The sequence below is a fragment of the Triticum dicoccoides genome, chromosome 3A (assembly GCF_002162155.2).
Source record: "Triticum dicoccoides isolate Atlit2015 ecotype Zavitan chromosome 3A, WEW_v2.0, whole genome shotgun sequence".
NCBI classification, from domain to species: domain Eukaryota; kingdom Viridiplantae; phylum Streptophyta; class Magnoliopsida; order Poales; family Poaceae; genus Triticum; species Triticum dicoccoides.
In genome coordinates, this window is record NC_041384.1 from 610916499 (window position 1) to 610931974 (window position 15476).

Here is a 15476-nt window from a genome sequence, read left to right on the forward strand (position 1 = left end):
ATTGTATATGTTAATATTTTTTGTTATAATCTTTCTGAGAGTTTACAAAACTTGACTTTGACCAATGCTAATATGCGGACTTAAATAAAAACGGAGGGAGTACAAATTTGTTTTCTTAGTTTGTAGTGAACTAATCATTTGTTGAAATTGTGAAATAAATATATTAGGCTATTGACTTCGAATGTAATGGTCTATACAATTCAATAGTTACAATCATTGCCAAATACCAAGATGTATACAAGGTCTATAGTACTTCACAACATGCTCAAACTCACATAATCCCAGTCAAATGAGAATCTAAATGCATTTCATAGTTATTACTTGGTAGGATGCAACAAGAACAACCATAACTCTACATCAGCCATTATAGAAGCAACATTTTGACATATCCCAATGTGTGAATGAAACGTGCAGAGAGAGCTTTTGAAGATGGAGCAGATAGGGCGGGAAAGATTGTATGTATGTGGACGAGAGAGTAGGAGACAAACCTAAGGAGACAGAGAGAGAGATAGAGAGAGAAAGAGAGAGGAAGAAGTTAGGTCTTTGAGAAAGATGCATACATGTAATATACATGAGATGTGTGTGCATCTGGATTCTGTATACGTGGAAGGAGAAGAGACAACATGTTTGATGAGAGAGTAGGAAAAACATGGACGAGAGGGGAAGGATCTCGTGGGTTGAGGGATTGACAATTTTGTGCGGGGGAGAGAGGGATTGGTAATTTTGTGCAAGAGAGAGAGAGAGGGTGGGGGGAGGAGTCAGTCAGCCATCGTCACATCACCCTGCTTCCAAATGACCATGCATTCTCTAGCGCGGTGTGGTCGCCGTCTTCGATCTGCTTGTTGCCCTCTTTGAAGATTGAGGTGTTGTGCATATTGGGGTGCAAAGAAGCACAAGCGAGAGTGGTCACCGTATAACCTTGGATGGGGATGAATTGTGTGCTCGGGGGAGTGTGTGTGTGTTGTGCTGCGTGTGTCTCTGTGTGTGTGTGTGTGCCAGATATTGAGAGAAAACAAATCTAAGGAGAGAAATGGGTATTCACGAAGAGATTGTGCGGGCCTTGAGGTGGGCAGGGGCCGGGTGAGGGTGTCAAAATGTGCGCGTTGATGCATGTGTTGCATGCGACCGTGCGAGGGACGGACAAATCGAGAGAGATGGTTGTTGTGTTACAGATGCTCCTCTCTCTGTCTCTCTCTCCCTCTCTCTCTCTCACACACACACAAGTAAACTAGAAGACCGTTCTCTCATGTATACACAACGTATCGGCATCTGTCTATGTCTCACTCATGCATGATCATTTGCACATTCACACCTCTCTATGTCTGTATCACACGCACACCGTATCCACATTGTCCTTCCGCCACAACACACACATGGACACATACACACGTTCTCTCTCAGTCACACACACAAAATCAGTATTAAAAAAACTAGGGCGCACCTAAAACGTCCAAATCCAAATAAACACGAACTGGAGCTAAATTCAAATATATGGAAATATTGCAGCGTCAAGTACTTTCACAGGAAAAAAAGTTGTGTAATATTCGAGGATTGTTTTCACACACACAAAAAGGTTCGGTGGATGTCCTTCGAGCGCGACACGGTGACGCACCGTTCGATCGACCGCGCGGCTGCGGTTCACGTGCTTGCACAGGATTCCGTATCATGGCCGTGGTACTAAGGCTGGTCACAATGGGCAAGAACATAAGCTAGTAACTAATAAAAGCGCTGCCTAAGTCTAATGTTTACGTGTACTAGTATGGTTTTCTTTTAAGTTTGACCAACCTTATATATAAAACTAAAGTAAGCTCCCACACGCGCACTCATCAATATGCCGTCGCCGCCGTTGCGCATGCCGGCGCCCGCCTCCTCCAGCCAACAATTTCTCGCCCATCACCGCCGTGTCGCCGCCATCCCTGTGCCATGAAGTCGAAGGCTCGCCCGCTCATGTCGTCTGCAGTCCCTCCTCACGATGCCGCCGCGCTACCAAGCATGCGAGCAGCTGGTGGAGGCGCGTCTATGCACATAGCGTACGAAGAGGAGGACGAGCGCGTGCTCCAGCATGCCGGCGAGGAGGAACTAGCGTGTCATTGTCGTCTCCGCCCGCGCGGAGGAGGCGCGAATGGTGGCTGTCGCGGCGGAAGCCGGTCGCGCACGCGCCGAGCCCGCAAACCGGGTGCGGACGCGGAATCTACCTTCAAGACCTTGAATTCCACGTGGATCCTGCAATCTGAAGGAGCAATTTGGGTCAGTCGACTCATGTGAGCCATTTGATGCAACATGGATGGCTAGAAGGGCTTCTTCCACCTCTTCTGTCGTCTTCTTCCTTCGCTCCGTCGAACTTCTTTCACAAATCGACTGACCCAAATTATACTACTAGTACGAATGTATTAAGTACAGTAGGAACACGAAGATACGAGCAGTAGTACCAACTGCAAGAAGAACAGTAGTAAGACATAGTACTAGTACTACTGTACGTACTAAAGAGTTCAAATAACGAGAAAGAACATAAACATAGTTCTGCTGGGGCCTCAGCACAACACACCCTTGAAAATAAACTAATAAGCAACTAGTCTGCTTGACACTGCAGTAGAACCAACATGAGCGACGACACTGCCACCTACTTGGAGTCCGAGTCCACGTCCTCGACTTTGTCCTCGTCCCTCTTCCTCTTCATCTTCGCCGACGCTTCTTTGCTTGAACCGGACACTGGGCTCTGCTTCTTCATCCAACCCTTGTAGATATTTAAACAAAGGTAGGCATCCATTGCTGCGTACAGGATGTGATCTTCATCTAATGTCTTCGACTCCCATGCATGATGAAACTCGTGATGAGGTTTCTTCAGTTTAGTGTATGAAGGATCAGTCATGGCTGCTGCCAGGGTCATCATTGAAGGTTGAGAGGAGGACACCAGGCTTGCCTTCTAGAGATCGAAGGGCTAGCCTACAACGAGACATATCCGACGCAGGACGTCACTGTCGTTCTTAAAGCCTACAGTAACGAATTTCACTCTTTTGTCCTTGAGGAAGTTCTTAAAATCCTAGCACTCAACGTCGGCATGGCATATGTGGTAGACCAAGCAAACATTATGTACACAAACCTGGATCACGACGGGCTTCTTCCTCTGTTTGTCCTTTAGATCCTTCTCTCATCCCAGGACTGTGGTGTACTCAACATCTAGCCCAACGACCCACTCATCCGTTGAACAGTTGAACATGCGTAGGAAGCGAGCAAGCCATGCTTTCACCGTCTCGGATCCACGTGTGTAGATGACGATGAACTGATCGCCGGTGATGGCTCTAACCTGGTACTCAGCGGCGGCCATGGAGATTTTGGAGGCCATGGATTTTGGAGGAGGGTTAGGAGAAGTTGAACTGTCGTACCCCGCAAAAAAAACTGGGAACGAACTAATGTGAAAGGACGGGACGATTGGGAGCGAACTGTTGTAAGGTAGAAGACGGGGACGAGTAGGGCGTGCGAACGGTGTGGGGTTGTTGGCTTGCCCGATGGATAAACGGCTGCAAGCCCCCAAAGAGTTCTCGAGAACTATGCGGGACCCACTAGATGTCATGTCTACTAGACCCATATGGTAGGCCTGACGGTATAGCTTCTGCCTATTCGCACGCCATGCCGGCGCGTGGATGTAACTTCACTTAATTCCGTCAGACGTCGCGCCTCCCACGACCTTCGCCTCCCTCGCGCGGTCGTGCCCTTTGAGACTTTGACCGGCTATAAATGAGCAATTTTTTTGCCTTTTTTTAGACAAGCAATTTTTTTGCCTACTCCGCATGCATGATACTCCCTCTGGTCCTTTTTACTCCCATCAACCATTTGCAAAGTGTTTGACCAAATTTATACTTTTTTTGAACACCACCTTATATTAATTAACCAGCCACACTAGTACACTCATTCGATACAATATTCACCACACAGGGTGGTACATTATTTACAAGAATACCATCTAATCTATTGTCAGAGCTATACTTAGCGATTAAGTGTGCCACCTTATTGGCTGAACGGCTAATCTTTGACAATTGAAGATTGTTGATCAACTTCGAGATGCTCAACGCTTTCATCTTCAGGTCACGCATATGACACCTGTCAACGCTTTGATAGGCATCAATGAAATCCCACGACCAAATTTATACTAAAAATATCAATATCTACAATACTCCCAAAACACTTAGGCGTGGTGCATTAACTTCTACCTCATTTCTTGTTTCTTGACATATCAACCAATAGGAGATGTGGGTGTGCATGCTTTTAATGACTTGAGACTACCAAACACGACATGCAGTGGTTAGTTCATTGCATGCAATGCTATTAATTAGCAAATAAACATTAAGATCTCTTGTTTTCCCCTCCTCCTTGGTCACAATGCACAATCTATACTTGCTCACCTAGACGGAGGGAGTACTGATTATAATGAGTACTCCCTCCTTCCATCTATATAGGGCCTAATGCGTTTTTCAAGACCGCCTTTGACTATTGATAAAAATTAATACTACATGACATGCATAATGTGAAAATTATATCATTGAAAGCTCCTTTCACATACGAATTTGATGATGTGCTTTGTGTAAGTTGCATGTCATATATTATTGCTCTAACATTTGGTCAAAGTTAGCCTAGAAAAACGCATTAGGCCCTATATAGATGGAAGGAGGGAGTATAAGAACTACGTTTTATAATGAGTGTAAAAATATTGATTTGACATTGTGAATGTTGACACATTGTGGAATAGTTTTTGAAGTCTGCAAAAGTACTCAACTAGTGTTTTCGTTCTCCACAAAAAAATGTGTTTACCAATGCATGCATGAACTCTAGTTACTCTAACCCCCCTCTTCTTTAATTCTTTGCCACATCAACATGTTTGCTATTCCCGTGTGCATGATACTAGCTAAAATACCACCATTATGGCCAGCCTTGATCATCGCATGCAATAATTTAGTGCACCTTGAAATATGAACATGTGTGGGGCGTGTTTATTTTTAGTGACTTGAGACTATACCTAGCCCGGCATGCAAGATGACTTATTATGCACCGTTCCCCATACCTGCAGGAAGCCCGTTCATCTCCAATTTTTTTTCCTCTCCATGTGTGGAAACAATATGCCTGCCAAACTCTCCTTCTCCCTCCGGCGGTCCCACCACTCCACTCCGTGTGAAAAAATCTGCATGCATGACTCTCCTCCCCCCACGCTCGTCCAATCTGTTGTGCCCAACAATATTTCCACCCCTTCGCTCCCCCGTAATTTACTCCAACAAATATGCCCACGTAGTTGTTACTTAACTGTAGGTGCATTCGGTCACTGACATATGGGCCCAACAGGGGTCTGGCCCACATGTCAGTGACGCAACTAGACCGGCAGTTAAGTCAGTGCAGCTCAGTCCATATCTTACGTAGGTGTGCCATTGCTCGCTATAAATACTGCGCCTCCCACGACATCGCTATCTCCTCCCCCTCACATTCATGTTCATCGCTATCTCCTCCCCCTCCCTCTCACGTCGACCACCATGGCATCGCCCCTCCCAAGCCCTAGGAGCCCCTCGCTGCACCGCGCGGATGTCCACGCGTCGCCGTTCCGTTCCTCGCCGCCACTAGTCGAGGAGGACGCATCGGCGTTCCGCTCCTCGCCGCGACGCATCGAGGTGGACGTGTCGGCGTTCCCAATCTCGCCAGCACGCGCGCCGGAGGACGCGTCGGCTCCCCGCTACAAGGAGAACGCCGCACCGCCTGCCGAGCCCCCCAGCCTTGAGGAGCTTTGGAAATAAATGGATGTCGCCTTGTGAGAGGCTTTGCCTCCAGCAGAGCGTGCCAAAATAGAGGCGGAGAAGAAGGCCGAGGAAGAGAAGCGCACCACGGAACAAGCTGCCTGGGAGGCCTATGTCACGTCCGAGAGAGTCGGGCAATTGGCTCTTTGGCAGAAAGCTCGTGTGAGGGCCGTGAGGGTGGCGGAGGACGCCCGTGCCGATGCCCTGAGTGCAGTCGGGCCCAAGCACCTCATCTACGCTTGGCGGTACGTGGACCGGGTGCACGCTTCTAGCGAGGAGGAGTACCTGTTGGCGCCGGATCACCACACCGGTGAGATCACGCTCGCCCGCCGGCAAGCCGCCAATCAGCACCTCGCGAGTTGCGAGGCTGAGGAAGAGGCGTTGTGTCGGCGCGCTAGGAAACGGCCGCGCACCAGGGCACTCGTGGCGCACCGCAAGCGCTCCTGCGAGCGCCGTGGCTTTTAGGAGGAGTGTAATTTTTGTTTCGTAAGGCGATCTCATTAGTTTTGGGACTCAAATGATAAATCCCGAACGTTCAGGAATTTTTAGCGTCCTTAATTAAGTATGTAAATGGGAAAGTTTGGAAACCTTGTGTATTCATACGCATTTTGCAAGTACGTGCATATAGCACAAACTTTACTATATACTATCGCACTACACGTCTCTCTCGATATATGCTTGCAGACTGTGCTACTCCCTCCGTCCAGGTCAATAAGTCATCTTCGGTTGTGCACCGTGACCAAGAAGGAGGGAAGACTTATACACCTAGACGGAGGGAGTACTATATTACTTATGTACGTGCAAATGCACGTTTTAACATTACGATGCGGTTTTTGTAGAAGTAGAAAAAGAGCACTAGTCAAGCTTGTGAAATGATTCAATGCAAAACAAATGCAAAAATGCTCGTTTGATTGTTTACTTTTAGCTTCCTTCTCTGTGGTTATTTCTCTGTCGTACTTTGTGCGGAGTATCTCACTGGTTGGAAAGGCATGCAAATTCCCAAACCGCTTCCTACACCCTATATCTCACTAGTTGCCGGTGTTGACGTTGTCGCCCATGTCGCCGAGGATGAGGTTGCTGAGGTCGGGGAAGAAGTCGTCATTCGCAACTAATCATGTGGACTAGCATAGTAGTAGGATACAAAGTAGAAACATGAATTCTACCATGATTTCGAACAGGAAGGACAGAAACACATACGGTGCAACGGGAGCAGCACCATTGGCATTGAGGTTGTCGCCCATGTCCAAACACCACATAGACACAGTCTTTGAGCACGGTTCGTAGTCGTTCCACGCTCAGGCATTGAAGTTTGTAACTATTTTAGATTAGAATATACTACTCCTGCGGTGCTAGTAGTAGAGCAGAGTCCTACTCTACTACTCTTCTCAAGCAAGTTAGGGCATAGCATTGTAGGGAGTACCAGTACTGTGATCACTCAAGCAAGTTGTCTGGCATCGCCATGACCCTACGCTGCTGGTATGTGTCTCGTAAGTCAAGCAGATTGCTGTAGTCATCATCACATGTCCACTTCCCGCAGCACATATTCGCTTCTCCATCTTTGTCCGCACATAATCTCGTCCAGTCTTCCATCCCCGCTAAGGCGCCTCCCCCCTCGTCCGAAACCCAAGCACTAACAATGGCAGAACTGAGCAGCGTCCGCTGAAAGAGTGGTTGGAATTCGCTCACCACAAAGGTAATCAAGCTCATTGTTTCACGTGTGGACAATCTTAGTACCATGCCACTCGCCGCGTGCTCGTCCGGGCTGTACCGTTTACTCAAAGCCCTCAGGCCGGAGCTTTTTAAGCCAGCTCCTTGCTTGCTGATGCCGCCTGATCTTCAGAAACGGCGTGTCATGCAGCATAACGATCGTAGGGTGGCGAGCATCAACCCCCTTGACTGCGATCCGATCCCCGTACTGGGTCGGCATGAACACGTCTTGGATGGTGCTCGTCGACGGTCGTGGCAGCTGGATGCTCATGGGGGTCTACACCCGGCGATTGATCCCCTTCCTTCGATTAACACTGCACTGCTTTGGCACCGCGGCCCAAAATACTCAGAATCTTACAGTAGCCAACATGATACCAAGTTTGATTTGCTCAAGGTTGTAATCTGCCAAGTTCCCACAAGATCTGTGAATTATAAAGACTTCAGGCTAATTGTGTTCTTCAACTGCGGTCTCGCCTATCTAACAGGTCACTGTGGTAAGTGGATAAATATGCACGTCCATCGCAGGATCATACATCCTCCATGGTTCTCTGATGCCATTGAACACAAGGGCTTCATTTACGCTGTCGACTCCTTCTATGGCTGGACGTATTGCTAGCCTACTCCAGTCATCGCTACAAACGGCTGTTACAGCAGTATGTTACTTTCATATGATATCATGATGGCTTGCTTATATTACTGTCAACATTTGCTGAAAAAATATTCATGCTCATAACATGCTGTTCTTAAGATTGACTAAACCAAGAGCCCGTTTTTCTTTGACTCCAACTTGATATGATCTTGTAGGTCGCCTGGTGTCCCTACCCTTCCTAATCCCAGAACCTTTCAAAGAAAAGCGGCATGGCAGTTGCAGGTGGTTCCTGGCTCGATCAGACAATGGCGAAAGATTGATGATCGTTCGCACGTACCGGACGTGTTGTTTCGCAGAATACAATCACAGTCATTGCAAGGTCTTTGAGCAGGATCCCAGCTTCTTTGGGCCTTCAGCAATTTTTGACTGGAGGCTGATAAGTAGCCTTGGTACACGCTCTCTGTTTGTCAGACTGAATTATCCGATTAACCAGGAGATAACCGATGGCAAGGATCATGATGGCAGCGCGGTTTCGTTCATCAGGCAAAACTGTGTGTACACAGCGTACCATGCGTCTCTGCATGCACCATACCCTGATATGTGCCGCCACGCTCTGTAACCCAAAGTAGGAGAGAGGGTCGCAAGTATCAGACTTCGACCTGCTAGCTGGAGTTTCCCCCGTCAGGCACCCATCTGGTTCAAGCCGTCAGCCAATCTCCACAGCTTAATAAATAGTAACGTCTAACTGAGCCAGTTAGTTAGATGCGTACACTTGGTGTAGTAGGATCTTTATTTAGTTTGATGCATACAGTTGTTCTTTTTTGGTAGCCCTTTTGTAATGATGGCTGATGTTTGGTTTGGAATAGAGGGCTGCGTCTTCACTCTTCTGGCCTGCTTACTGCTTCTATTGCAACCCCAGCCCTGGTTGCTGCTGCTATTTTCAATGTACAATCAGTAGTATATTTCGTCTGTTGGTTGAATAAATGTGTTGTTAGAACGCCAAACACAATGTTTTGGAAGTCGTTGCATGGTTCGATCCTTTAGTGCCCCGTACCGTATGTAGCGCATACTATTTATCATACAGAACACATTTTTTTTGAAACTCGGAACACATTTTCCACTTGTTGATAACATGCAGCCCACTGATGAAGGCCCAACAGAGAAGCCCATAATTAACTGGAAGGGAGGCTCTCACATGAATCCGGCCCAGGTACATGCTCATGGTCCCCTGAACATAAATAAGTACATAAATAAATAAATAAAGCTAAATGCTCATGCACCAGTTCTTTGGGAAAATAGGTAGCCCAATATTTCTTTTTGAAGAATACACAAGCTAGGCCTATTTGTTTTCTCTGAAATACTGGGCTGCAAATCTTTCAACACGAGGAGGGATGCATTCCAGTCTGGCTTAAGAGTATGGTCAATGTTTGTTAAAAATAATATCAAAAGGGGTTGAAAATTCCAAAAAAATTATAGCAAATGGGATATAAGTTTCTTTTTTTGTTTTTGTTCTTCACTGATATCTTATACGTATTTCATTGGATTTAACATGACATAGTACTAATTTATTTTTAAATTTGTTTTAGTATGGCTATTAATTTTCGGATTAAGAATATTTCGTTCCCCAGCAAAAATTTGCGAATTTTCAAAATTTCCCACATATTTAGTTAATTTTTTTACCCTGGTACTGACCAGAAAATGGCCAGGAATTCTAAAAATGGAAAACGGGCTGCAATAAATTCCATATGAATTAGAAAATGAGTAAAAATTATAAAAATAATAGCAAATGGGTTGTACACGCCACAGATTTCGAGGCTGACTTGTTTACGCAAGGCTTTGTCAGTGAACACATGATTCTAGCATCAGTTAGTGTTGGATGTCCATCCAACGGCCGACGTGCTTCTTCAATCTCTGATCTTCCTGCTCCAGCCGCCTAAACTAGCACCGACATGACTAGCCTGCTCCCTCCTCTTGTGGCCCGCTATGATGCCGCGCAGGCTTCCCCGGCCCACCCTACTCCCTTCGCTGGCCTGGCCGCACGCAATCAATTGCCTCCTTATTACGCGAAAAAAATGATTCCTCCCACTGACATCTGGGGCGCACCGGTTGGGAGGCTGACCTGTGGGCCTACTAAGTTGACGCGTACGCAGGGCTTGTCAACTTAGTCAACAAACGATTCTAGCAGCAGTAACCATTGGATTTGAATCGAACGGTCCTGCTGCTTCTTCAATCACTGCTCTTCTTGCACTAGCCACCCAAACCAGCACCGGGAGACCGCCTGCTCCTGCCTCCAGTGGCCGGCTGTGCTACCGATCCCTACTGCTCCCAACGCTAGCCAGGCCCTGCGGCGACGGCAGCCTCACACCGCAGCCGAACCAGTGAACCCTCGTACTCCTCTCCGCGTGGGCATCCACTGCCGCGTCTTCCCCGGCTCCACGTCGTCCCCTTCCTAGGCCTCGCTGTAGTCCACCGCCTTGGTGCTCTCGGCGCGGTGTGGTCAACGACATTCCATCGGAAGAGTATTGTACGTGGAGAGGCTGGCAGCTAGGTCCACAACCACAGCCCAGTTTTTTTGTGATTTGCCAAGTAAGTCGCTTTGTCAGGCCTGTTGGGCTGCGAATCTTTCAAGACGAGGAGAGCTTTCATTTGGCTGGCCGAGAAAATGGCCCATCAGTAATGAGAAATGGGCTATACAATTTTAAAACACATCAAACCGGCAATTAGTTTCAAATATCTTTTTTTCATTTCGAGATTTGAAATTACATTAATTTTTATGTGTGGAGAATTTGTTGGATTTTATATTGATATACATTTATTTTTAAAATCAGTTTGAATGTGAGTCGAAATTTCGGGATTAAAAACAGTTCGGACCGCACCAAAATATGCAAAATTTCGTATAATTTTTTAACCGTGGCCACAATATGGGCTGTAATGCTAACAAAAAGAATATGGGCTCCAAAAAACCTTAATAATTAGCAAATGGGCTGTAAATTATTAGAAATAATGGTAGATGGGATGTATGCTGTTTTCCACAGATTTGAGGTTTTCATAAAAAAAGGTTGACGCACAAGCACTGACTGTTGGATGGCCATCCAACGGCCGTCGTGCTTCTTCAATCTCTGCTCTTCCTGCTCCAGCCACTCAAACAGGCGCCGGCAGGATTGCCTGCTCCCTCCTCCCCGCGGCCGGCTCTGCTGCCGCGCAGGCCTCACCGCCCCACCGTACTCCCATCGCTGGCCTAGCCATCCCTCTACTCACCCACACCTGCTGTTATTCTCCAGCGATGGCAGACGAACCAGTAAACCCTCGTACAGTCGTACTCCCCTCTATGTGGGAAACAACTGCCGAGTCTTCCTTGCCTCCATGTCATTCCCTTCCTAGGCCTCGCCGTCGTCCACCGCCCTAGTGCTCTCGGCGCGGCCTGGTCAACGTGGTCAACGACCGACATGCATCTGAAGTGGACTTTACGTGGAGAGGCCGATAGCTGGGTCCACGTCCGCATGCAAGGAAATGCCTCCTTATTACGCGCAAAATAATGATTCCTCCACCTAACATCAGGGACCCACCGATAGGGCCTCTGTATTTCGTGAAAAAACGTTACCGCCGCTGACAGCTCGGACCCACCAGCTATATCTTCGCACGCAAGGAAGTGCCTCCTTATTACGCACACAAAAATGAATACTAAGTTGCAGGCTGACTTGTGGCAGGCTGACTTGTGGGCCTACTAAGTTGAAGGGGACGGAGGGCTTTGTCAACTTAGTCAATATGCACGATTCTAGCTCCAGTGACCGTACGATGTCCATCCAATGGCCGTAGTGCTTCTTCAACCTCTGGTCTTCTTGCTCCAGCCGCCCAAACCAGCGCCGGTCGTGCCTCGTGCTCCTGCCTCCCGTGGCCGGCTGCGATGCGGCGGAGGCCTCACCGCCCCCTACTACTCCCACCGCTGGCCGGGCCATCCCTCTACTCACCCACACCCCCTGTTATTCTGCGGCGATGGCAGCCTCACACCACAGCGAACCAGTGAACCCTCGTACTCCTCTACGCGTGGGCATCCACTGCCGCGTCTTCCCCGGCTCCGCGTCATCCCCTTCCTAGGCCTCGCCGTCATCCACCGCCCTGGTGCTCTCGGCGTGGCGTGGTCAACATGGTCAAGAAACGGCTTCCATCGGACGTGGACTGTACGTGGAGAGGCTGACAGTTGGGTCCACGGCCGCAGCAAGGAAGTGCCTCCTTATTACGTGAAAAATAATTATTCCTCCACCTGATAGCGGGACCCACCGGACGGGCCACTGTATTTCACGAAAAAAAAACGTTTCCCCCTGACTGCTGGGACCCACCAGCTACATCTTCGCACGCAAGGAAGTGCGTCCGGGCAAAAAAACGGTTCGCCTCCTGACTGCTGGGACCCACCAGCTACATCTTCGCAGGCAAGGAAGTGCCTGACAGTCGGGACCCACCTGGTCGAAGCGTACGTAGCATTGTCATTGTGGTCGCAAACGTGTACGTACATACTGGTCGATGTAGAGGCGCGCACGTGTCGTAGTAGAGGCGCGCGCGTAGCATTTACACGTACGTACAGCGGCCAGGGTGCAAGAAATAAAATACGGCCACGTATGTGTACATACGGGCGGGGTCTCGAACGCCTACTCGCGCATACGTACGGCTAGGGCTCGTGTACATGGCTGGGTCGGAATGGAGAAACAGCGTCGTCGTCGTGTTCATGGGGAGGCAACAGAATGCGTCGTGTTCATGGGGAGGCAACGGAATGCGTCATGTTCATGGGGAGGCAACGGAATGCGTCGTGTTCATCGGGAGGGCTTGGACGGAACAAGCGATGGAAACGAGGCCTGGCGTACAGCGGAATGGAGGAAACGGCCTTGTGTTCGACCGGCCACGTTCCAAACGGGATCCTGTTCATCGGGAGGGGTCTGGCGTACCGCAAAACGGAGGAAACGGACCTCCTACGGTCGAAACGGGGGTCCTGTTGATCGGGAGGGGTGTGGCGTACCGCAAAACGGACGAAACGGACTTGTGTTGGAGCGCTACGGTCGAAACAGGGGTCCTGTTCATCGGGAGGGGCGTGGCGTACCGCAAAACAGGACTCCACGGGATACTGTTCATCTCCACCGTCGACCCCCTCCAGCCTCCACGAGCTACTGTTCATCTACCGTCGACCTCCTCCAGCCTCCACCTGCGACTGTTCATCCACGGGCTCCTGTTCATCCAGCCTCCACCGCGCGCTACTCCATCGGCTACTGTTCAACCAGCCCTCTCCACGAGCTCCTGTTCACCCACCCCTCCGCGGGCTACTGTTCATCCTGCCCTCCACCGTCTACTGTTCATCCTGCCCTCCACGGGGTGGTCCTGTTCATCCAGACCTCCACGGGGTCCTGTTCATCCAGCCCCAACCGGCTCGATCGATCGAGTCCTGTTCATCCAGAGGCAACACCATAGGGTCCTGTTCATCCACCCCCACCGGGAACTGTTCATCCAACCCCCCTACAACGCTCACTGTTCATCCAGAGGCAGCATCGATCGGCTTCAGTTAGCAGTAGTAGCGAAGGAATCGCTCGATCGGGTTCAGTTAACAGCCATCGATCGATCGCTCGGGTTCAGTAACGCGTAGCCTGCAGTGCAATCACTCGGGTTCAGTTAGAGCCCAATGCCTCGCTTGGGTTCAGTTAGAGCCAATGCCTCGCACACACGCGCGTACGTGTACGAGAGAAACGCGCATCGCTCGGCCCCCGACCTCCCACCGTAACCGGGAACTCCCTGAAATTTTCCTCGCCCTCGCTTCTACCACGGTTTTTTCCGTCATGGACAGCCCAAAGAATGTCATGCAGCTGCATCTCCGGCCCGCCCAGGACGAAAAGCCCATTTTCTGTCATGATTTTTTGTCATAGAAGTAGTAGCCCACCACATCTATGATGATACCGGGGTTTGTCACAATTATCGTCATAGAAGTGTCATATGTATGACAGAAAAAAATTCGTTCGGCCCAAAATGTCACGGATGTGTCTTTTTTTGTAGTGTAGGTTTGTCACGTCCGAATAGGTGGCCCTCGTCGCATGTCGAGGTGTGTCCTCGCGATCCATAGGTCGCTCTTGAGTGTCCTGCTCTATTACCCAAGTCATGTTGATAGTCATATGCACAGCCCCGAGCTGTTTTGTTCTTGCCTTTACAGCGAGGTGGGGCGGTCTGGTGTTCGGCTTGAGTTGCCGCTTTACCCGAACCAAGTTGTGGTCGACCTGACGCCTTGTGTGATAATGGCACGGGCTCGAGCACCTTGTCGTCGCCCTGGGGTAGCAATCTACTCTTCGGGTAGCTTTTGGCTGGGCCACTGAGGCTGTATTCTTTGGCGGCTAGGACTTCGGTCCATCTATCATTGAGCAGATCTTGGTCAGCTTGAAGTTGCTGCTGCTTCTTTTTCAGGCTCCTTGTAGTGGATATTAGTTGGCGCTTGAAGCGCTCCTGCTTGAGAGGTTCCTCAGGCACGAGGAAATCCTCGGTGCCGAGGCTCACCTCATCCTTAGAGAGTGGAAGGTAATTGTTGTCCTCCGAATCTTCGTGCGTGGCCTGCTTACCAGGGCTGACCTGCCCATCTTCCCGTTCATCTTGTTCATCAGCTGTATCAATGGGATCTTCGTTGACTTCGACATCGTCGTCCATACTGTCAATGTTCTCGGTATCGTAATCAACTGTATCGGTTGAATCCTCGACCGCGGCTATGAAATGGGTGGTGGGTGGGAAGCAAAATTCTCCACCGTCGGCCCCTGGTTCGAGCCAGATATAGTTTGACTGTGAGTCCTCCGCCAAGGACAGATTCTTTAATGAGTTTACCACATTGCCCCAGGGCAAGTGCTAGAAGATGTCCGCGGCGCTGAACTCAAAGATCGATAAACGATCAAGTTCGGCGTCCGCGGGTCACGTGGTTCGGAACTTACGGCCGGAGACGAGTCCGGAGTTCCGGTGATAAAGACGTCGTGAGAGGTTAAGTCTATGTGCGGCTCCAACGCCGTGGAATCTGTGGCCTCCGTGGTGGGGTTGATCCTCTCGTCCTTGGATGGCGCAGCTTGCTCCAGATCTAGGGCCAGAGCGGTTACAGGAGCAATCTACTGAATGCGGCCAGATGACAGATTTAGGTCATGGTCATCGGGGTGACCGGGAGCGGCTACCGCAGTCTCGAATCCGGCGAAGATCAAGTCTCCACGGATGTCCGCAACATAGTTCAAGCTCCCGAATCTGACCTGATGGCCAGGGGCGTAGCTTTCGATCTGCTCCAGATGGCCAAACGAGTTGGCCCACGATACGAAGCCGCCGAACACGAAGATCTGTCCGGGGAGGAAAGTTTCTCCTTGGACAACGTCATTATTGATGATCGAAGGGGCCATCAAACCTTTTGGTGA